Source organism: Ischnura elegans, chromosome 11 (assembly GCF_921293095.1).
Source record: "Ischnura elegans chromosome 11, ioIscEleg1.1, whole genome shotgun sequence".
Classification (NCBI taxonomy): Eukaryota; Metazoa; Arthropoda; class Insecta; order Odonata; family Coenagrionidae; genus Ischnura; species Ischnura elegans.
In genome coordinates, this window is record NC_060256.1 from 69,560,298 (window position 1) to 69,584,797 (window position 24,500).

Below are 24,500 nucleotides of genomic sequence, written 5' to 3' on the forward strand. Positions count from 1 at the left end.
TTTGAACGAATTGATAAAATTATCTGCTTAAGTTATGAAGTGATTATTGATCATCATCTGGTACAAGAACATCATCCGTAAACTGACGCAAGGGGCCTTGTGAAACGGAACGATTCGTACGCATAAAATTCTGGTGGAAAAGTTCAACTACCTTTCATATTAACAAGCCAAACTTCCAGTATATCGCGCCTAAAACGGTTAAACTTAAATGCCCTTCTCCGAATCCAATTTACTTTATAAAAAGTTGATGGATCTTTTTGGTTTTACTCTATAATCAACTGAACACAACACAACATAAGTTGATCACTTTACTCGACCGATTTTTTTTTATAAATCAAGGTATTTCTATAAGAAAACATAGCGTTAGGTTCAAAGAAAAGCTTACTACAACATCCATTCATCAAAATGAACAGTGGATGATGGTAGAGCTCTGCTCGGACTAGACATGAGCAGATAAATATTGCATATTCAATGCCTACAGCCACATTATTTTTATAAATCTTCATATATTGCATTGCAAAATATTTCTCGGCCAAAATATCGCGCCACCAGGATTTTTTGGGGAATTTCATAGCTTTGAATCCGAAACCAAAGTCCAAAAAAGGTGGTCCAGCGCTCTGCTAAAATAATACCCCCTCTACTTCACCAAGGAGATATATTGGTTGAAGCAGTTAAGCGCTAATAAAATGTGCTCATCGAAGAAAATGCTAAATTCCTCAGCCTGAGTGTATATCTTGTACAGAGGGTAATTTCCATTATGAAAATATTTCATCAAGGTATTTCCGAACGTTTAGACGATAACTTTCCGGCGGAAGGATGCTAAAAGCCACTATCCAAAAATAACTAATTATGATTTACGTGCAACCCTGACCGTGCAAGTCTGACAAAAAATAATCAAAAATTATGGTATCAAAGTCAAAATAACCAACCAAAAAATACTTTGCAAGGGGCGCTTCAGGGCTTCCATACAGATAATTATATTTCATAACATCTAAAAACATCTGAGTACCCGAGTAACAGGCATAAGAACTGACCTTTTGCCGACATTTCACACTGCCGCTACCTTCGATAAAGGATGGGCGTAAAAGCGATAGATTTTATTGGAGCGAGCGAATTTTAGAGTAGCCACTTTGCGACAGAGTCGTTCCAGGTAAACCGTCGCTAGTTTATTTTTTTACCCCGATCCAACGGGTACATTTTCATCGCCAGTTTAATTAGCTCAGTCTTCGGGGGTAACGCTACGAATGGGTCCATAAATGGAACCATTAAAATATTTACGCCCGTCCGCCGAAGCAACTCGGCATTATTGAGCCAACGGCGCACGGGTCCCCCATGCGCTTATATCGACGCGTCGGGCTAAATCATTCCTGGCTCATTATCTTCGCGACAACACTCGGCGTGAATAGTCTCCGCTTATTGCCCGAAACACAAACACGCCCACTCCGAAATATCAGCAGTTCCCTCGCCCACGCACACCAAGCTATCGTCCGGTTATTAAACAATGCTAGGGTTGACGATTCCACGATAAATATCAGACGCATATCTACGAGATACATATGCATAATTACATGATTAAATAAGGGACACTGAAATCTGAATATCGTTTAAGTCCGTGGGTTTTTTCTATCCAGCTACTTTTAGTGGTTGAGCTTACAATGAATATTATGGTTTAGAATCCAGATCTCCATCAGCGTTTCTTTAATTGCGGGGCGCGCGATATTGCTTGAATAAAAATACTCTAAGTTTGAGGAAACAAAATAAATACTCAAGCCTTTCTCTACCAGTCACTGTAGAAATTGAACTTCCAACTGTGAATAGATATGCTTAAATACATGATAAAAAGAGTTACTTAAATCTGATTATAATTTAAGGCTGTAGCCTTTACTATCCAGCTGGTTTTAGTGGTTGAGCTCACGGTGAATAGCAGGATTTACACTCAAATGATTCTTTGGCTTTCGAATATCCATCAAAGTTTCTTTTACCTAAGTCCGATTGCTTTACTGCAACGATGGGGAAATAAAGTAAATATACAAGCATTACTCCTCTAGTCAGTGTAGCAATTTAATTAATCGCTATGAATAGAGGAGCCGTGTGAACATCCTGAGAGTATGGTATTGATGAGTGTGATGAACTTGGCCAGGGTAGTTTTCCGATGAAAATATCTAAAGTGACGGTTTTATGACTTCATGAACTTTAGTTTAACTCGACATTTTTCGGAGTTTAGGAGATGCATGACGACCACGAGAAGACTTTACACAGATCATATAGAGCCCCAAAAGTATTTTTCCCCTACCATTTGAGAATTTTGAATGAAAACCGATTTTTAAAATATCATAATTTTGCAACTTGACTATTCCAATTTTAGCCTCTGTATTATTCATAACATAACTCATAAATACCTGTTTGGGTAAATATAATTGGGTTTTTAATAGGATTCTATTTCCATGAGCTAAGAATTCGTTACCATTTAATCTGATTTACTATAGTTCACTCTCCACTTGCATAACGCACGGTTATGTAGCAACAATAAAGAGAGAGATAATATGAATCGTTGTAATTTTTACACCATTACTATCCAACCGGCATGCATATTTTTCATCATCTGAGGGAAAAAACACTTCTTTCTTTGGGAAGACGAGCAAAATAGTTCTTCCGGGATGGAATGCAATGGTTACTGAACACGAAGTCGAGAATATTTCCATCAAAAATTCCCGCGACTCATTATACAAAGAAGAAACGGGCTAATCCAGCACGCGCCTTTTCGACCGAGTGACAAAAAATATTTCTACTCTTCCTGCAAGGTCCCTCGCACATTTTAATGGCAATTTTCCGAACAGGAATCGAGAAAAAGAAAAACTGAAAAGGATAAATGGAAAGAGAATATATATAAAAAAGATGAAGGGGCCAAAAAAATAGCTACTACATAAATAAATACTAAATAAAGCAGCTGCAGTATGAGGAAAACCGGTATTTTTTTTACTATATTGAGAGCATTTCCTGCACCGAGATATAGATGGCTCTGGGATTTGTGAGCCGGACACAAATCGAACAGTGAGACAAGCGCGAGTGGGATAATCCCCTCCGCTCTCCTTTAATAGGCTAATAAATCCACACCAGACTGGACTTATTTTGAGTCGCACACACCAGCACAACGTCCGCTCGGGTATTTGAAACCGACGGAACGGAACGCGGGGAGAAGCCAACGAACAGATCGAAGCCGAGAGCAAGTCAAAGCACAAGCTAGAGAAGAGATGGAGGTCCAATAAAAAAATAATAAAACTTGCCTTTTATTTCATATTTTTCGAACAGGAAATTCTTTCTTTTGTTCCCAAATGGAAATATGCAGATCCGAACGAAAAGTCCTCTTCGGAAGGGAAGAGGGAGAGAAAAAAACGATACGTCCGTTGAAATTTGTAATCTCCCAGCGTGAGGAATGACTACTGCATTGGCTAACGCTAAGCCCCACGGTTCCATTCGACTCCGGCGATCCGCGCACCCTCTACACTACATCCGCGGCAACACCGCTCCCTTTACCTTATATATATTGAAACGTCGCCATTCGCGTTTCGCTTTTTTTTTAATTGCTTTTTCGCGATTGGATTAACCCTCATGAAACGACCCCGACCCGACGTGCTTTAAGTGCGTTTACGCCTTCAACTCTTTCGCATTCACAACGGAGGAGGGGAGGAAAAGAGCACTGTCGCTTCGAGAGTTTCAACTGTTTCATTCCCGCCAAAATGCAGAGTCGGTTTTTCCCAATTCCTTTCTCACACTCTTGCCCGCTTTAATTCTTCCGCTGCGACGTGATTGATATTAATTGCTGAGCCGTAATTAACTTTTCGCCAAAATTATACCTGAACTTGCTAACCCCGTCTCCCGTGTCGTATCGAGGTTCATTCGCAAGGGCATGCATTTATTATGGCGTAGACTGTGGCACTCCAGAGAGTTTTGTTGAAGCTTTCTCGCTCCAATCCATGCCAATCTCCTGTGTATCAGCGAGAATGCACAATAAATTTTTAGCGCTACTTGCATTATTCAATTTTAAATCTTGCTATTACCGACTAACTCTGATACATAATTAACCCAGGCACGAAAATTCAGAGAATTATAAAAATGAATCTGCAGGATTGGATGAATGGGCGTAAAACAACACGCATTTCTTGAAAGGGAAAGCAAACATGATTACCAAAATAATAGGATACCATTTCCATGGCTGCCGAATTTCAGTATTTTCCGACTTTTTCACGACCACTGGAGAGGAAAAAATGTATGCAGGAGTAAGAACGTAATTCCAGTAGAATAATGTTAACATTCTCAATCAACTTTTACCGTCCCATTCAGTCAACCTTAGTTTAAATAGATAAATTCACTTATCACACTACGATTTCGATAGGTTAGATACATCATTTTTTTTTACCTCTAATGCCTTTAAGTGAAAACGCGCATTCACGGCAAGAAATAGCCATCATTTATGGTATTAAGATACGTATGGAACTCGTACCTCTTACAAGAGAAAGGCTATGGCGTAAACATGTAGCGAAATATTCTGAATACAGTCCCCGTGAAATAATGTAAAACTGGTGCTCAAAACTGTTGTTCATTCCGGTAAAGAAAAAAATAAGATTATTTATATATGTGGCTGGCATTACCAGCCTCAACATACGAGCTTTGAGTGTTGCTGAAATGGCACATTTCCTAAGAGGTGAGTCAATTATGCTCAAAAATGACTCATGATATCTTGGTTATGGATTCCCATTGCAGAAAAATAGCATGAGTTCTAGATTGAGGGGTGCACCAAGTTTCCATAAGCATTCGATTATCACGCACTCTATTTCCGAGATAATCAGTGGTTAGCTAGCTCATTTGCAGTAAACATCAATTTTATGTGAAAGGGAATTATCCCTCCGTCTTCATCCGATGGGACATGAGAATATCACTATAAAGATAGGTATTTTTAGCCTTAAAATGTAATATAGGCGTTATTGAAAACTCTTAAGGATGATTTGAACGAATATGCGCTAAGTCATCGGCAGATTGCAAAATTTTAGTAGACTCCATTGAGCAGGGTATCACGTACCATGGTTCTATTTCAGAAGCATGAACGCAACATTAAGATGAAATTGAACGCATGGTTTTCCGATTTCCAAAAAGCATTTATAACAAATTCAAACGCAATAATGTCGAGAAAATGACAGGATGAATATTGAAATTTTAAGTTGTGCATCAAGAAAAAGAAATAAAGGAAGCCAGAATGTGCAAGAAATAAAAGCAAAGGATATTGTACAAAATGCTATGCCGATAATAATCCTTTTTTAGCTCTCATAATAGAAGAAGATAAAAATTCCTGCCTCCACATAGAAACTATAGAGATCCCTCATTTCCTGGACGGTGATCCCAGTTAGAGAAACGTAAATTTTTAGCATTTTCAAAATAAGCTCACTACAGAACAACATTCAAAACTATCTTCATATATTAATGTACAATATGTTCCTACTGTATCCATTCATTTGTAACTCAAACTTTCAACACCTATTGATTAACTCCAAATTGGCACGGGTGCAGAGGGTCAATTAAGGGGACAGATTATGTAAACGATTCAATCCTTATATTAATAAGTTCACATTTTATGAAGCTAATTAGCCGAAAGTGGAACCATTTTCATGAATTTGAAGTGATTTCTCTTCTTTTACAGCAATTCTTCGCTAATAACTCAAAATATAATCCGGTTAAGAGCTTAAATTTAATTCATATGATGGTCCTTAAGGCGTTATTAATATTATGTCAGTTGTTTGTAATAGCAACATATATTTTCATGCTTTAATGAAAATTTTTCGGATGTTTCGAAATCAATCGCCTTTAGAACCTGTTTAAATGCAATGCAATTCCCAATTTAAATCAAATGCAATTCCCAGAAAATATAGCACGGAATGATTAATTTTGTCGACGTAATTTAATGAGAGATAACTGCCATAGCATATTTTACTATTTCCTTAAAAACGACATATAATTCTTTGTTCGAATCAGCTTTACACAGAGAGATGGATTGCTATACATCACTAAGAATATGATTCCGTAATAAATATTAAGTACTCCAATAATTCTTGTTTTTTTCAATCAAAAGTGTATGGTAAAGTGATATATTTGGTCAAAGTAGGGCATCTACCCTCAGATTACTAGAATTTCAATTTGTGAACGGCAGGGGATAAAAAACTGCAACGGCAAAGATGAATATCCCAGATTCATGTAATTCTCCAAGTTGGCACTCGCTCATTCCATTCTGAGGTGATTTGAATGGTAAGTCTAAATATGGTAAATCGATGGTTTACTATTCAACAACATGCCATCCAACAGACTTCAAAAGAATAAAAGTAACAAGTGCATATTTCAAGGCCGCTTGCAGAAAAAGGTTAGACAAGTACGGCACGCAGTATGGCCTTTTAGATACCATCATCATCTGCCTGAATGGGTAGGAATGGGCAGTCTCAGAGACGAGGACAAACATTTCATGGCAAAGTTAAGTCAAATACACATTCTTTATGCGTGAGCTAGCCATAAAGTAACACGACCTTGAACAGAGGTTGACAATACATTTTACTTATCTGCTTTTTATTTTCCACCTATTTAAATCAATTTATATACTTAGGTATTAAACGCAATACTTGGTAAAAACATAACTACTGAATACTTATGCGTACAAATAAAAGATGCTACGAGGAGTAAATATTTTATTTTTATCGTGATCCTTTTTACGACTTAGGTTTTGAGCTGTAGGAGAGCCCGTAGAAAAGAAAAAACTTAGCTACTTTGAGTAATACCAGTAATACTGAGGATATAAATGGAAAAAAATAATCGTCAACTGACTTCAAGCCACGTATTTCCATACATGTACTGCGTATTTTTACTTGTATTGAGCCTAGAATTTCATTGCTGTGTAGTACTACGGTATATTCCTCAAAATTTCTCTAAAAATGTTTCAACAGCTTATCATAGCTATAAATGCAAAATGCATGCGTTTACTACTGTTAGCTGGCGAGAAGTAGAGTGATTCAGTTTCTATAGAGTGGCCTTTGTGATGCATGCATCTGCTGGGGGGAGGGGGGTAGGCAAGAAGGATAGAGCACGCGACGAGGACTTAACCTTTCGCTTCGTTAAGTCATTAAGATCCCGCATTGTTGAAGCCTTTCACTTTCCCCCGAGCGATTTTTCCTCGCGGAGACCGGAGACGCTGCGTCAGGCTACACTGCGAAGGTCACTTATCTCTTTATGCGCTTCATTACCGAGCTCCACGAGGGATCAATTTATAGTGTCGGATTGCACGAAACCGTTACTATGGAAAAACTGGCGCTCGAAGCTTAAAACCGCAAGTTCTCTGTGTCACGCTGGAGTAAGGAACGCAATCGAGAATGCCTTCCCATTTTTGCGATCTCCTATCCGACGAGAGACTTCGCGAAGCCGTTGTTATACCTCCCATCAATCTTACGCTGGAGGACTGGCTGAGCAATGCTTTGGTGCCTGCGGTGATTTTTCGTGATAGAATGGAAAGATATTAACTTCGTGAGCAGTTACAGTAATAATACAAAAGAAGAAGGCCAACGCAATATTATCCATCTATAAATCCATAATTCACGACCACTCCATATATGCCAGACTTCGTAATGAAAAATAGGAGTACATAGATATCTCCATTTCGCAGAAGATCATAAATAAAGAATTTTTCATTTTGAAAGGAATAAAACTTAGGTTCGTTTATTCTTACTAAGGATTTAAATCAAAACAAATTATCCTCAAATGACTTCGAGCCACGTATTTCCATACATACATCGCGTATTTTTACTTTAATTAAATCTTAAATCGCACGGCTGTAAAAACAACATGGTATAATATGGTACCATTGGTATATATTCCACACAAGTTTACTGAAAGTTTATTTCAACAGTTTCTCGTTGTTTAAAAAGACAATATGTATACAACCATGTCAACATTTTACTATGTAAACTTACTTTTCACTTATTTTCATAGTGATATATTCATTCCGTGAAGTAAAAACTGCCAACTGTTATACTCGCCTGAAATTTTGTAGAAATAAATTATATATTTAAAAAAAGGCTAAAATTGAATGAGTAGTGACAGAGAAAGGGATGATCAACAAATTCGGAATAATAAATAATATTAATACGAAATTAATGAAATATACGTTAGTAACGAGGAGGAAAAAATCTAACGAATTATTACCCTAAGATGTAATATTTTCATCCCAATGCCAATAATACACATTCCATGTATAATTGTACCACCAACGGTGCGGATCAAAAAACAAAAATAAAAGACTATCTAAAAATATCCTAGCGATAAATAAAAGATAATCTAAAAATCATCCTAGCGATATTGCATCGTTAATAAAGCATAAAATCTATGAAGTCTTTAAATACGATAAAATAGAAATGACTAAAAATTTGAGCCTGACTTCTGTCGTTCCGAGATGAAAACCAAAGGATTTATGGTGAAGTCGACATCATTAGCTAATAAAAGTTTATACATCACACCTCAAGAAGATATTTTATGTGTTTGGAGTTTGAAAAAATACATATATTTTCCGATACTTGGGATGTAGATCGTTGTATAAAAGTGCAATGTTCACCTTGTAAATAAGAGTGCAGAATAGATATTTTTGAGATGTGGTTGTGGGGTCGGCTGGGGAAAGTGAGATGGGTGAATTGAGTGAAAAACGAGGTTTGGAGAAGTAGAATTGGGGAAGAAAGAGCACCTCTAATGCCATTCGGAAAAGAAAAGGAATTTGTATGGAGCATATATTGAGAGATACAGGGGCTTTAAATACACCAATAGAGAGAGCAGTGGAGGGAGATAATAGGTAAAAAAAAGGAGAAAGATGAATATGAATTCATTGAAGAGATGGGTAGGAGAAAAATTACACCGGAAGGCAAAAGGAGTAGGACAGGGTAAAGTCGATATGGATACGATGTTTGAAAGGTAGGACACTACATGACAATCATAAAAAAGATGAAAAAGTAAAAGTAATCTTTCGATACGATATATTATGATATACCTTGTCCTTTTTGCCACATCCTTCTCTCGAATGAGAAATTCTGCTCTCATTTGCCATTTTGTTAATATCTAAATTTTCAGCTGTACATAATTAACTAGGGTAAAAGAATCAAAAATATCTTTAAAAGTTAAAATGACCCAGTGACCCAGGTATTCAATTACCTTGAGAGCATCCGTTAGGAGACGGTTGAAGACATGATCCAAGGTTGAACTGTGCCGCAATTTTCCAAACGCAGGCTGGTTACATTTACTTCACTTCCTGAAAGGGAAATCTGATTAATATTCCAACTGATCATGGCTGTTCTAAAATGATCTATTTAAGAATCAGAGATTATTATTTAGAAAATACTGGTCCACTGCGAAAGGATGGGAGGGTTATAAACGCTTTGATAAGTGAATAGAAATACCTACTATTACTAATACCTGATAATTCTCTTCGGTACTCATTGAATACTCAAATTCAACTAATATATATTTGATGCACTGAATTGTTGAGGCCTTTACTTTGTAGAATTCCATATTTAATGTTTGGAAGGAAATTTCTTAGCTTTTCTACAAAAACACACACTTTATTGCCGACTAGTTTCGGTTAAACTGTACCATTTTAAAGACTAGTGAAAATGGTACAGTGTAACCGAAACTAGTCGGCAATAAAGTGTGTGTTTTTGTAGAAAAGCTAAGAAATTTCCTTCCAAACATTAATATATATTTACTGATATTCGGAAACGAATTTACTTATTATTTATATTCCACAGAACGGTCACCTTGAAGACCTTAATTAAGATTCGCAAATGGTTGTAGCCAAGTTCAGCAAGAGAAACATTTCTATGGAACATCACAAGGTGAAGGTATTTCCGTATAATTATATGTATTGCCGTAGTTTGGAGCCAAAGAATGTGTAAAATATCATAATCTGTTTTGAAACCACATCGGAAACAATAAAATTAAAATAAATATCTCTTCACTCATATTATCACCTACTACTTATTTCATAGCTTGTAACTTATAGGAATTTAGCCCTCGAGGTATCTTGTATAGTTAGCTTTTAATATTAACACTACTTTTTTTTACATAAAGCGACCTTCTTGAGGATCACTTCATAATGACGATTACTCATCGAAACCCGGTTGCTTTATGTAAAAAAGTGGTGGCACAAGTAAAAATTTAACTAACCAAGAAATCTTATAATGGAATACCACACAGTTAACAATGAGTTGGTGAATTTTTTAATGTAACCCTAGAAACACCAACACCACCAAAACTGGCTAAAAATATAGAATAAAAATAATAAAACAGTAGCGTTTCCGAAAAAATTTTACTAAAGAGAGAGAGAAGGGATTGAAATGCTGTTCCCATGCACTCATCGAGATGAAAACGCGGGAAGTAAACATATGTATTCGCCCAGCGTCCACCCGCAAACCGAAGAGGGTAAGGAGAAGATAGAAGAAGGAGAAGATTTCCTCGAGGAGATGATTTGGAGGGAAATGGCAAACAGTTACGCCCACCCACCAAAAACCTTGCTCTACTCCTGCGTCCACCAAAGCCATCTCAGCTCCTTCCGAATTCAGAACACATTTCCGAACGCCCACCAAGAACCGACAACTCAACCGCGGGCGGACTCGGCACCACCCCGCCCCGAGCTCTACATCCCGGCTGCATGCTTCTCGTATACATATTCCGCACGAATTCAATCGTAATGGCTTTACAGGGTGGTTAGGGTTGCCAACCCATGCGCATATTGCTATGGCTCCCTTGTTCATCAAGTAATTTCTTAAGCAGACATCTTTCATGCTATAATTGCACCAAGCAGTTAGATCATTTGGTCATTTAAAAGTCAGCCAATCACTGATGAGTTTAGAAGCCCGTTGCATAAAGTGGAGTGGAGTGGGGTACTCCAATGACCCCTAATGAAGCATTATGACGGCTTTTGTTAACATCAGATAATTGGGTCGACATGGATTCATTGAGAATGTTGTAAGATTCCGTAAATATTTTGCTGGGACATTCATTAAATTGCAAAGGAAATCCACTTTCCACACTTCTGCTACCTTCACATGACCGCTTTTAAATTCCGATTGGCATATAGAACAGATACCGAAACGGGATTTCTACTCGCATTTACGATTATATGACGTATTTTACCCCTTTATGAACTGTGGTCACTCTATTATTAAAATTCATGTTCACAGGTGTAGCGTGGTTCCTTGCAAACGGATTTTCTTCTTTATATTGTGGCAATTAGGTGTCAATATCCACGGAGAAAAAATTAGCATGCTGAGATTTGCTGACGACATAGCAATGATAGCCGAGACAGAGAAGGATTTGAAGAAGACGTTGACAAACATGGAAAGGACAATGGCCAGATATCAGCTGAAAATCAACAAAAAGAAGACTAATATCTTAGTTTGCAGCAAAAGAGAGGAGGCTAAAACAAACATCAACCTAGGAAAGCATAAGCTTGAAGAGGTGAACGAGTTCTCTTACCTGGGAAGCCGAATTACCAGCGATGAACGGAGCAAGAAAGAAATACACAGTAGAATAGCGCAGGCGAAGAGGGCTTTCTACCAAAAGAAGAATCATCTTACAGCTGAAAATACCAGCATAGAAGTAAGGAAACAATTCATCAGATGCTACATATGGAGTATGTTTCTCTATGGAAGCGAGGCTTGGACGTTGACAGCAGCAGAGAAGTCAAGAGTGGAAGCATTCGAAATGTGGTGCTACCGAAGAATGATGAAGATAAAATGAATTGACCGTGTGAGTAACCAGGAAGTGCTAAGGAGAGTGGGAGAAAAGAGAAGCCTCCTAAAAACATTAAGCAGAAGAAGGGACAACTTAGTTGGCCACATTTTGAGGCACGATGGTCTGATGAAGACAATCGTTGAAGGACAAGTGGAAGGGAAAAAGGGCAAGGGACGGCCCCGAATGAGTTATATAGGACAGGTTATAAAGGATGTAAAAGAGAATAAATATGTAGCTATGAAGAGATTAGCGGATAGGAGAGAGAAATGGAGAGCTGCGTCAAACCAATCTTAGGATTGTTGACTAATGATGATGATGATATTGTGGCAAGTATTGATGCTCTCATTTGGATAGGATATCATCAAAAGCACACTAGCGGATTCACATTTCATCTTTAGTGGTTTTTTTCAATACTGTACAATTTGGACAATAAAAAACCAATACTTTTTATCCCTACTTGGCATCATTGGGCAACCAGTGTGACAAATTATACGACATGTATTTGAATAAAACGAAAACAGTGCTTTTGCAGAAGTGATTTACGTGCATATAAACATGAAATACGTAGCTCATGGCTTCACCATCTTCTAAAAAAGTTCAGTGAATTTGTAATTCTATGTAAATTTCATTTCATGAGTGATGAGTAGCAATCTCATCTCTAGGAAATACCCATTCCTCAGAATCCATAAGTTTTGATGACAGTGTAAGCATCCGACCATAGCCATTATTCTAAAATAAAAACTTCGCATTTTACGTCTAAACATTTAGCATTATACTGTTTTAAATATGCCATAACGTGCAAACAATTTTGAGCCAGTTGTAATTCAGTTTACAGTTATAATTGTCCCTAAACAACATCAGGGCCTCATATAACAGAACTTGAGTTTTTGATGTCGACGGTAATCAACAAAATTCTTAAATTTATGTATTAAAAGAATGCAAAGTGATTACCTATTGCAGTGATACTCAAACGTTAATTCTATAGAACGATGCCTGACGACAAATTTAGCTTTCGATAGCTGAAACATAAACCAGCTAGAAAGGGGAGGTTGATAAAAGTCAAATAAACTACAATGGCCAACAACTTAACAAGATTCTTTGCCTTTTTGACTTCCGGCCGAACATCATTATTCCCTTGACCTTCGCCTTTAATCATAAATCGTGCGTTATTTATCTTCAATACGGAGCAAAAACGAATTTTTTTTTCGTTTTTCGGCTTAAGTTGAAAATTTTAAAACGTAAAATCGTTTCATTAAAATGCACTTTTTCATAACGAATATAACAAATGATAAAACTCGTTGATTGGTAGGACGATATCAACTCAAGGCAAGGAATATATTATTAATAATAGAAATAATGTTACTAATAAACTCGAGAGATTTTCGGCCGCTACGAATGTCAAATCATAAATTAGATGAGTCTTATTGTCAGAATACGGCAATATAGTTTGTATAGTTATTTTTCATTTCAATAGGTACAGTGTTTTAAATAAATTCAATGCCCATAAAGACAGTGGCGGATCCAGGATAGGGACAAGGGTGGGGCTTTAGTAGGGGCTAACCTCCCAGAAGTAGTAGGGGTTCGAACAAAATCACCATTCTATCCTGTGTAAATTGGATATCCATTGGATCCATCTTCATGCAGTGGCGGATCTATGGGGGTGGCTAAGCCCGTGGAAGATGGACCCGTGTCTACAGCTTTTTTCCCATAATATTACAGAAATCGATGTTAATTTTGGCCTAGTATTTTGGCTACTGTGTTGGTAGTGTCCGTTCAAAGTGGCCTACGGAAAGTAAATAGCCCTCTTGTCCTGAATTTGAGAAATTTATACGGTCGAAATATAGTATGAGATGGGATCTAGCCTAAATTATCCACACCACCCTACGTATCTACGTAATGGGGGGCCAACTATTGCGTTAAGTCATTTGCTTCAAATGAAAATACTCGAGGAAAAATAACAATAGCTACATTACCATCGGGAAGTTTTCGGGTAGCTTCTTAGTGATCAAAAATTTGAGCCTATATTACATTACTCAGCTGCTGTATAAAAAGTTAGTGCAACAAATTTAACATTTTAAGAAATGTGTTACTATTTACAAACTTTCATAACAGATTTGAAATTTAGATAAGAGTTTTTAAAAATAAATATTGCACAAAGCACGCACTTTTCATATACTTGTGAATCTGCTGAATAAATAGCGTAAGCATATTTATAATATATATTTTTGGTGCATCCCAGCGGTGCGCAATTTATTCTAAACGGTACCTACGCAAATACATGCAGAGTAAATCATGTAATATCTTTGTTTGAAAAGCTCTTGTCTATTTTTCATTAGTGCAATGAATGTTTGCACTTAGAAACTCTTTTTTATTTTTAACGTGTTGCACTAGCTCATAATGTATGGCAGCTGAATACTGAAGGCTAACCTTAACTTTATGAATATATATAGAGCCTCCCAGAAACATTTTGTACCTGGTAGTACGTTTTTTTCCGTTGGCAACCCTAGTGCTTGTAGCAGAGATGATTTTCTGGAAAGGATAGGGGCGGAAGGCTGAGACATTTACGCCTCCTGGTAGGAGTGATCGAGAACTGGTGGGATGAGGCCCCAGCGGATGGAAGCATTAAACCGTAGGAAGGATGAAAAAAATGAAGAACATCCGGCGGCTGCTGTCCCATCAAAGGGATTGGTTCGCGCATATAGAATTCAGATTTACGATCATTCGACTCCTTGGCCCTTACCCTCGACCTCTCGGATGCGAAACCTAAAACCGATACACACTCCACTCATCCCACGATACCTCAACGCAGTCGCGAGCTACCTGACGCAAGTTCCTGCCGCTGAACATCCTGATAAATGGCGGTTTAAGTTCTCTTGAACGTGTATAGCTACAGGCGCCCCCCTAATTTTCGTCAGGCTTAAGAAGACGCATCACTCCCTCACAAACGGTCGTATTTCGCCTTGTTTGGTGGCGAATCTCTTGCTTAAATTGAAAGATTTTGCTGATGTAGAGAAGGCCTTTTTAAAACTTTGCCTGTGTCCCAAATATGTATTTTTCACCAGAGGTAATACCGATTTGAAATTTTAATATTATGCCTTATACTTATAAAACTTATACTTGTATCTTTCAGCTTCCATGTGAATGAGTGCCTATCCTTTCATTCTTGTGTCCGTGTCCATTTCTTCTGTTGGAGAGAGGTTCACTGCCCGAGTGCCATCTATTGGTTTCTCTTGTGGGCCAAAGCAAAGGGAGTTTTCTGTGTATAAACCTCCGCCGAAATCATGATATATACCTGAAAGTCCAAGTCAGACCACATTTTTAACCCTCTAATTTCTGGATTTTCCATCTACCACAGCACCGTTGTCCTCGTCCCTTTTTATATTATATATGTTCCTATCCCTTTCTTTCCGTACCTGTGAATTTATTTGCATGTTTGCGCTTAAGGCGTAGTGTGAATGAATGAAGGGAACAAAATTCAATCTTTAAAATGATACCGAACACTTATTCCTCACATCAAAGATTGGTTGTTGAGAAATAATACTCGCTTATAAGGCGGCCATTTGAACTCTCTACCGCCCGCCCTCACGGAGTCCACAAAAAGCAGGGTAGGCAAGTGAAACGAAACCAAAGTCAAAACCAGTAAAATTTGAATAGTTACGTTTCAGGGAGCGGAAACGAAACGATTTTAACCCGGGGAGCTGAACTCAGGGTCGAAACAAAATCGGAGTCAAAACTACTTCGGGTCAAAACTAAACTAAAACTCTGGGACGAAACGAAACGCATATAATGTTTCGCAGCGGAGGGACCACGTGCTTCATCTTCGAACGGTTTAGTTTCGACCCACACACCGAGTACGAAGTATGGTTGACTGAAGTAGAGGTTCGGCCTACCGCCATTAGATGCATGGGGCAATGGGGCATTCATATTTTTTATCACTAACATGAGAACGGTGAACGCAAACTGGCAATTCGATTTTTAGCTCAATGTTTTAACCTCTCTACACGTATGTCAAACGTATAACCTCTTATCCCCCTCCACCCAACTTCTTGGTACGAAACTTAACTATGAGCAGCGGAGTTTCGAATAATTTAGTTTCGTTCCCGGGAGTAAAGTTTCGTCCCGGGTAGATACTAAGCTCCTTGGTGATTTTAATTTCTTGCGGGAACGAAACTAAACCTAGGGCTCGTGTTTTCGTTTCCCTCCGGGTCAAAACGAAACATTTTCGTTTCGTTTCACTTGCGAACCCTGACAGAAAGTGAGCTGTTGAAAATAACTCAAGAGCGGAAATATAGGTACGAGTCCGATTTGGGGAGGAGAGGGGAAATGAGAGTTGCACATTTATTTTATCTACTAAAGCAATTTATTGCAAGCCAGAGAATATGTATGGGAGAGAATATGAACAATTATTTACATTTCTAATAATAACTATAATAATAGGTACCAAGACTCCCATACTAACAATATCTCCCCGAAGCTGTCCTTGAAAACAGTTCATAGAAAAATATATTACGCCTTAGGCATTGAACAAAATATTTAAAACCACTGTCAATAATAGAACAGATGTAATGCCGATTAGCAAGAAAAATAGGCCTGCCGACGGAGCCTTATTAGAGCAATATTTTTGAAAAGGGTGTATTTATACTTATTATAAGGCCGCTTAAGCTCATGTGAGCAGACTAGGGGCAATAAAATGCACCACATTCAAAATATACATCCAATCTAATTGAAAAACATCAACATGTCATTGAAATAAAAATACCATGCTACATATTCTGAATTTACATTGAGCTTGAAGTTAACATTTAAATCATGGCCGCAGCACTTTTAAGAGTATAAAAACATATATTTTTAATCTATAAAAAAGCAATGTATAGCAAACCTGCCAATATATAGGAGAGAGTTTAAACATTTATTACACTTATAGTAATATTTATAATAATAATAATCCACATAGATGGTGGAGAGATTGGTAGAAAGAAGTACGGAGTGAAAGGAAGGGTATGAGAGGTAAGGTGACCATTTGAACTCTCCATCGCTCGCCCTCACGGCGTTCACGGAATGTGAGCTGTCGAAAATAACTCAGGAGCGGAATTATAGGTACGAGTCCAAGGCGGAGAGGAGAGGGAAAAGGGGAAAATTGAATATAAAAAAATGGAGAAAACGAAGTGGGAACCGAACGCTTTCTCGCGGCACGAACGTATATGTATGTATGTTACCTACGTACGAATCGTACGAATGTATATTTCCCGTTGCTCCCTTTTTATTCGAAGGCGCAGCGGGGTCGAGAGAGAGAGAGAGAAATGTAATGTAGGAGGGGAAGAGCATATGATGAAAAATGTAACGGATAGCGCAGGTTGAGCTTCATTTTTTTTCCTCTACCGCTGCTTCTCCCTCCACCGACCACTGATCTGGCGGGAGAGGAAATGGAAGCAAAACGCTGAAATATTTGACAAGGAGTGCTTCCCGTTATTTCGTGAGGTTAAGAAGGGTGATGCATGGATTACATACCTCCCATCCAACTCTCCGGCGAGCATTCCTCGCCCAAAAATTCCTTCCATCATATTTTTTCCCCCCGGAAATTAAAAATTCTATTCGACCCACATCACAAAATTTTATCCGCGCAATCGCATGTTTCGTCGAATTTTAAAAAAAAATCCATATGTATTCATGCGAAATGGCACAAATGCTATATTGCACTGCAACGGGCCAAGCTCTCTCTTGGGCGACGGTTGGCACGCTGGAGACACGAGGAAAATAAAAAATCCATTGAAAAACAGCAAGATGTTGTTGAAATGAAAATACCATGTCATACATTCCCGATTGTGTTCAAAAATCTAAATTAAGGCAATGAAGAAAATAACGTAGCTTTTTAAAGAGTGCCTATATATACGCATATATCTTTTTCTATGAATGCAATTTATCGCAAATATGAGAACTTATAGCAGAAAATATCATTAAGTTACCAATAGGCCTTAATAAGGTATTTTACCTTTTTTCCGAGCACATTATTAATTTGTCTTTGTCATTAATAACTCAAAAAATTCAAAACAACACAAATTTGATGAATGAAAATGAAAACAATATTAGTATATTCATACTCGATGGTTAGTAAAATAAGATAATGGTAGACAGTAAATATAAAGAAAATGAATCATCATATGGAATCGGTTTACCCATTTTTTTCGGCAGGATTACAGCAAATAGTGTAAAAATTGAGAGTAAATAGTGTCTATCAAATAATTACTATAAATATTTGTCCGTGCCATAAGAGTCAACGAAGTTTCCGAAGCTCGGTAATTACGTCCATAGACAACTTGAAAAATCAATGTTTTTTCCTGACTAACAATGTCAACCTCGAGCAGATATAATTACCAATTTCCTGCTTACATTTCATTTACCCTTCATATATAAATAATTATTTCTCGTGCTAAATTGTGTACAAGGTACCAACGACTGTTACTTTTTCTAAAAGTACCACTCTTGACATCTCTTCGATCTCTCTACTAACTGGTTTCAGAAAAGAGGTCAAACTCATGTCTCGACGTAGCAATTTCCCTAAACACCAAAGCTATTAGAGTGAAGACAAGGAAACGAGCAAGCATTAAACATGCAAGAATCCTGCATTACTTTTGCGAACGAAAAATAATTTTTCTCCAGCGCAATTGGCAAAAAAATATATATACCACTGTTTGAAAATCCAAAAAAAGTTATGCCGCTTCAAAAAACTAACAAGGGCTCCTACAAAATCGTATTCACCTCTTGGTAACAACGGCTCATGCATAACCGTGCCGACCTCTTGGAGCAATGATTCTCATCGCCAGCATTTACTAATTATTTCCTTAATACTGTAAGCCATATTCAATTTCTTCTTCAAACCACATATCGTTAATTTATATTGAAGCGTTAATTCCAAGCCACTCTCCGGAATACTTTATTATATATATCAAACAATATTAAAACTAAGTCTTAACACAACTCAACAAAAAATGACAAAGCATGGCAATTACTCTAACTTTAACACTTTCATTAATATTCCTGTTAACCTAAAAGCGAGGCTATTGAAATATACTGCTAGCGTCAATTTTTCCCAAATGTTGATACAAAAAAGTTGCTGATTATAAGTTAATATAAGGTACTAATTAATACATGGAATACACAATGGCACAAAAAAGCAAATGGTCAATCAAAAATTATACACAATAATTGTTATCTGATTTCATTTTTCTGGAACTTCTGAATTCAATCGAATACTGAATTCAATCGAATATCGGAATCAAGTTAGTCTTCTTAGAAAATAGCTTTGTTTAATAAGTGGTCTACGTTTGCAATTCATCGGTATTGCAAATTGGTAGCAGATTCAGAGACCAAGTTATATATATTTCCGGAGAGTCCAACCTGTTATTTACCATGCATGAATGAGTAACAGACCAGCACCACCTCTTGTAGGTGAATATATTGTGCATGATTCTTATAATGTAAGATATGGTTACAGTTCATTACCAATTTATCCTAAAATTAAAATTCAAGCAATAAAATCAGGCTTAATCAATTATTTTTTCATTTCGTTCTTCATCCTTAGTGAATTTTTCAATATAACCTCGTTAAATAGGGAATAGTGGGACAACTTCTTACTCTAGAACCCTTACATTATGGCTATAATACATGCACTTTGCGTATATTTACGAACAATACCATGATTGGAATTACAAATATTTCATTCACGGAAGTCGCTCAGGTTTCATAAATTGAATCAACGTATTAGTAAATACAATATCGATCAATCTGATCAATATGCCTCGATCTTCTGATGCAGTTATTTCCAAAGATGCAGCATAACGATAGGTAGTACCCTCAAAAAACAACACATTGCAAGATAGCCTCTACTTATAGAAAAAATTAATTTCACCTAAAACTTACATTCCTGCTTCTCAAATCAAGAGAGGCAAATGCACATTGAATTCATTTTCACCAATTTCCGTAGACCTATTTATGATCACGTATTGAGATCTGCCAAAATACAGAAGTATTCGACTCACTTTTCATTTTAAGATTATTTTACATAGAATATGCAAAATAATCTTATACATCAATATGTATTCATTTCCAACATGTGTACAGGTTCAACCTGAAATAATTCTTAATTTGCCATAAATTTAACGGGTTTACAGATGGTTCTACCCAAATATTCGCTTCCTTTGATTTTTGTACTCCAATAGTATCTAGTGAAAGAAAGCTAAAAAATATCGGCAATTAATTCTCAGACCTTAGCATAGCACTTTGCCGCGTAAAATATCGCTGTGATTTCTGTCAATTAGGGTTCATGGCGGCCAAAAAACTAACGATAGGTACATTAACTAGAATTCCTTCACAGAAAATCCACGGTAGGAAAATCCAAGGATAGGAAAGGCTTAAAGTTTATGGAAGAAAACAAGACAAAAATTATCTATCTAAATATGATGAGATCCTATGAATACATTGCCAATGAGATGTTAAAAAGAATCAATATCGAGGAAATTCAACTTTAGCAGCAATCAAGAATTGAATTCACTAACAGGAGGTAATTTAAGAACGGCTGAGGCCCTGTAACTTTTTTTATATTCACAAAGCAGAGAAAAATCTATCATACGGAACTCCCTTGATCTTCCAATAATGCATACGTTTTACATATTTTCAAGAAGAATATAAAATCCACGAAAAAATATGAGTTGATCATTTCTCAATTGTTTTAAATTTCCACCATCAGTTGATTCAACAATTATCTGCATTATAACTACTTCATAGCAAATTAAACATAATATGATTCCAAACTAAACGTTAGATGCTTGGCAAACCAAAAGTCGAATATATTCCCCATGTCATTATCAAACTCTGCATTAATTAACTGCACAACTTCATACGAGTCACACAGATTACCAAGGCGCAGCTTTGAGTCATTAGAGGATCGAATATTCCATGCACCATTTCCTGTAAAAGGATAATTCGAAAAGAGCTTGTGCCTTTCTAAATTACATTCACATGCGAAATAATTTCAAAATAAAACATTAAGTCAGCACTATTTTCGAATTACCATAAATAGGTCGAAATGATATAATTTTCATATATAGGTAGAATTAGTTCATATATTAAATCAAGAGCTAAATTTTTCAACAGGAAGAGTGTAAATTATTTCATTCTGAGGATTCATTCAATGAAAATCTTATCAATTACTTCTCATTAACAGACATCAGCTTCTCGATTATGAAAAATGTAAGAAAGGATTGGTGGAAGTAAAACTCGTCGAGAATTAAATACATACTTTCAGGATAAGAGGCCTAGGATTTTACACTGATATCACAGGTTCGGTACAAATAGATGAATAAAATCTTGCATTAGGTTTAAAGCCTTAATTTGAGTGATGAAACGTTTCTCCCGTAATATTCTCAGAGTAAAATCTGGTGTTAAGATGCACAATAGTCCAGTATATAGGAGATAATAAATACAGGATATAATAAATAAAGAATAAATAACATATTATGACACTTTTTATTAGCCGAATATAATTTATTTATTCATTTAACTATGTACAAACAAGAAATAATGTTTATACAACAGTGTAAATTTACAAATGAAAACAAACATTCTGGTCCCGCTAAGCCGAAATTGGCTTGTCAGCAGGTGCCAACTTAAGCATTACAATTTGTGTCTTGTAAAAATTACTAAATTAACAATTTCACTAACAAACAAATTTTTACATGAAAAAACATTCTTAATAGCAATTAAGCATATCAATATATAAAATACTGTTACATTCCATTATCAACAACCAGACAATATCCATGTCTTAATTTTTCTTTTAACTTCACTCAAAGATTTTAACTCTTTAAATTCGCTCTTCAAATTATTGAACAGTTTAGGTACAACAACTTTCAATTGCCTACAACCCTTATGCGTATAACATCGCGGAATCTCATACATTCCTAAAGCCCTTAAATCGATATTACTATTAATATTTCTTTTCCTTTTGTATCTATTATTAAAATAATTATCAATTATTAATATGTACTGATACAATTTATCAAGTGGTAATGTACCAAGGTCTTTAAAATACGAGTCACCTGAATATCCACCATTTTCCTCAAAGTTAGTTTGATGAATCATTTTTAAAATCCTTTTTTGGTTGGACTTCAATCTTTTCATATTAGTCACACCACATGATCCCCACACAGTAAGGCCATATCTGAGAAGGCTCTCAAAAAGACCGTGATACATCATTTTGAGTACATTTTTCGTGACGCTGTCCTTCAGATAATAAAATTTGTACATAATGCATCTGAGCTTTTGGTTCAATTTTGATACATGAGAATTAAAAGTAAAATTACAATCAACAATCAAACCCAAATATTTATATTCGTTCACTTGTTCTAAAATATTACAGTTACAAGTTATCATGTTGGAATGTAGACATTCATGACCGTGAGATTTAATATTTATTGATTTAATATTAGAAGCAAGATAAGTGATGTGCATTGTTTTAGATTTTTTTTCATTTAAAATTAAATTATTGTCATGGGACCATTTTAACATATTATCGATATCATTCTGCATATTATTGACGGCATTTTTGAAGTTGACATGACTAGATATCAAGACTGTGTCGTCAGCATACAAAAGTAAATTACAATTTTTAATACATTCATGCATATCATTAACATAAATTAAATACAAAATTGGCCCCAGAATCGATCCTTGGGGCACTCCCATTTTTATGCTGGTAATATCACTAACAACATTTTGAACTTTCACTACCATCTTTCTATTAAATAAATAATCTTTAAACCAATCAAGCAACAACCCTCTCACTCCAATATTGTATATTTTTTTAAGCAACAAAGTGTGATCAACCATATCGAAAGCCTTTTTATAATCAATGTAAGTTATTACAACATTCTTTCCTCTATCTAAATTATTTCGAATATTCTCTGAAAAGTATTCTAAGGCATCCTTTGTACCTTTCTTTTTTTGAAAACCATATTGATACTCAAAAATTGCTCTATTTTGTCCAAAACATTTAACAGCATGTCTGCCACATATTTTTCTAATATTTTACTCATACAAGGTAAGATAGATATGGGCCTATAGTTCTGTGTTTGAAGGTGATTTCCACTTTTATAAACCGGACGAACAATAGCTGTTTTCAATTCAACAGGAACAATGAAATTTTCTAAACTAGTGTTAATAAATTTTTTTTAAACCGGTATAAAGATGCTGTTAGATTTTAAGACTTTAATTTTCATCCCATCAATTCCAGGTCCTTTATTTTCAATATTCTTAAGAATATTTTTAACATCTTTTTCAGTTGCATAATTTACCACTATACTATTATTTATTATAACAGGACTGTACTCGTATAAAACTTCTGAACAATTTATTCTAAGCTCTTCGTTATCTTTTGAGTACTGCTTTACAAAGAGATTGACCACAGATTTTAAATTCATCTTACCAGAGAAATATTTAACAATAGTATGATCAGGCCCCTTATTTTTATCTGCTCCAGTGATTAACTTAACTAGTTCCCAAATCTTTTTTGCATCATTACCTGCAACACAAGCAATGATAATAGAAATGATAGAAAATATCATACACCTATATACTAACTTTAAATGAATATTACGATAGCGTTTCTAGTTAGTAAGCATGATTAAGACTTAAGATAGCTTAACTTTAAAAACGAATGGCAACTCGGCGTCTGATAGCGCAACGGTGTCTTTTGAAATCTCCAGAAGCACTCATCAAACTTTTCCTTCCTCTCAACCCGAAATCTTCCAACCTCATTGAATACACTCATGCAAAGCTCATTTTCTTAGCCTTGAAAAACCGCGAGAGAAGGAATCATCCGTGACCTATCCTAAGGGAGAGAATCTTGGCAACGCAACTCTTGTTTATCAACGAGCATTGTAAGCGCAGAGGAAAGGGCACCAAGCACTCTGTCCTTCAGTCACTAGTTTGCCTTTTATTCGCGCTCGACTCATTTCATGACAAAGAGGGGAATTCTAGACGGAGAAGACAGAGTAACTGACAGGTTAAATTGAGAAATTTCCACTGAAGAAGTATCATTTGCCTTGACCGGGATTCAATTACGGTTTCTCCTAAATCCACGCCATATGTCCTACCACTTAAACTAACAAGGTTCTCCGCGGAGTTTTGTCGGCTTTGGTGTACAAGGTAGTTTTTGCTGCCAGACGTGCAATGCCACAAGGCAAAATGTTTGTGCCATAATGAAGAGGATAAAGACGCGAGGGCGCTCACAATCGACATTATTGAAGAGAATGAACGCGAAGTAGCCAATATCGTACCGTAGCGGAGTTATTCGTAAGTGCGCGTTATAGTGTAGAAACTTAAACGAGGAAAAATCATTTACCTATATGTATGTACCGCGATTCAATCCTGGATGTCAAGAATTCACGCGGAGATGCATGCAATTCAAGGAAAAAAGATCATTCGAATCAGTGACAGAGAGCGAACTAGCGTCAAGCTATGAATCAATTTGAAAAAATGAAAAGGCATGTTCTTTTGGTGGTCCTATGTAATCATCTATTCATCAAAATCCAGACGACAAGACGACATCATCGCCCGCTTCCACTAAGAGTAACGTTTGCCGCATGAACAGACGAGCCTTAAATTAACCTAAAGTTTTTCCCAGGATTTCACTCCCGCGT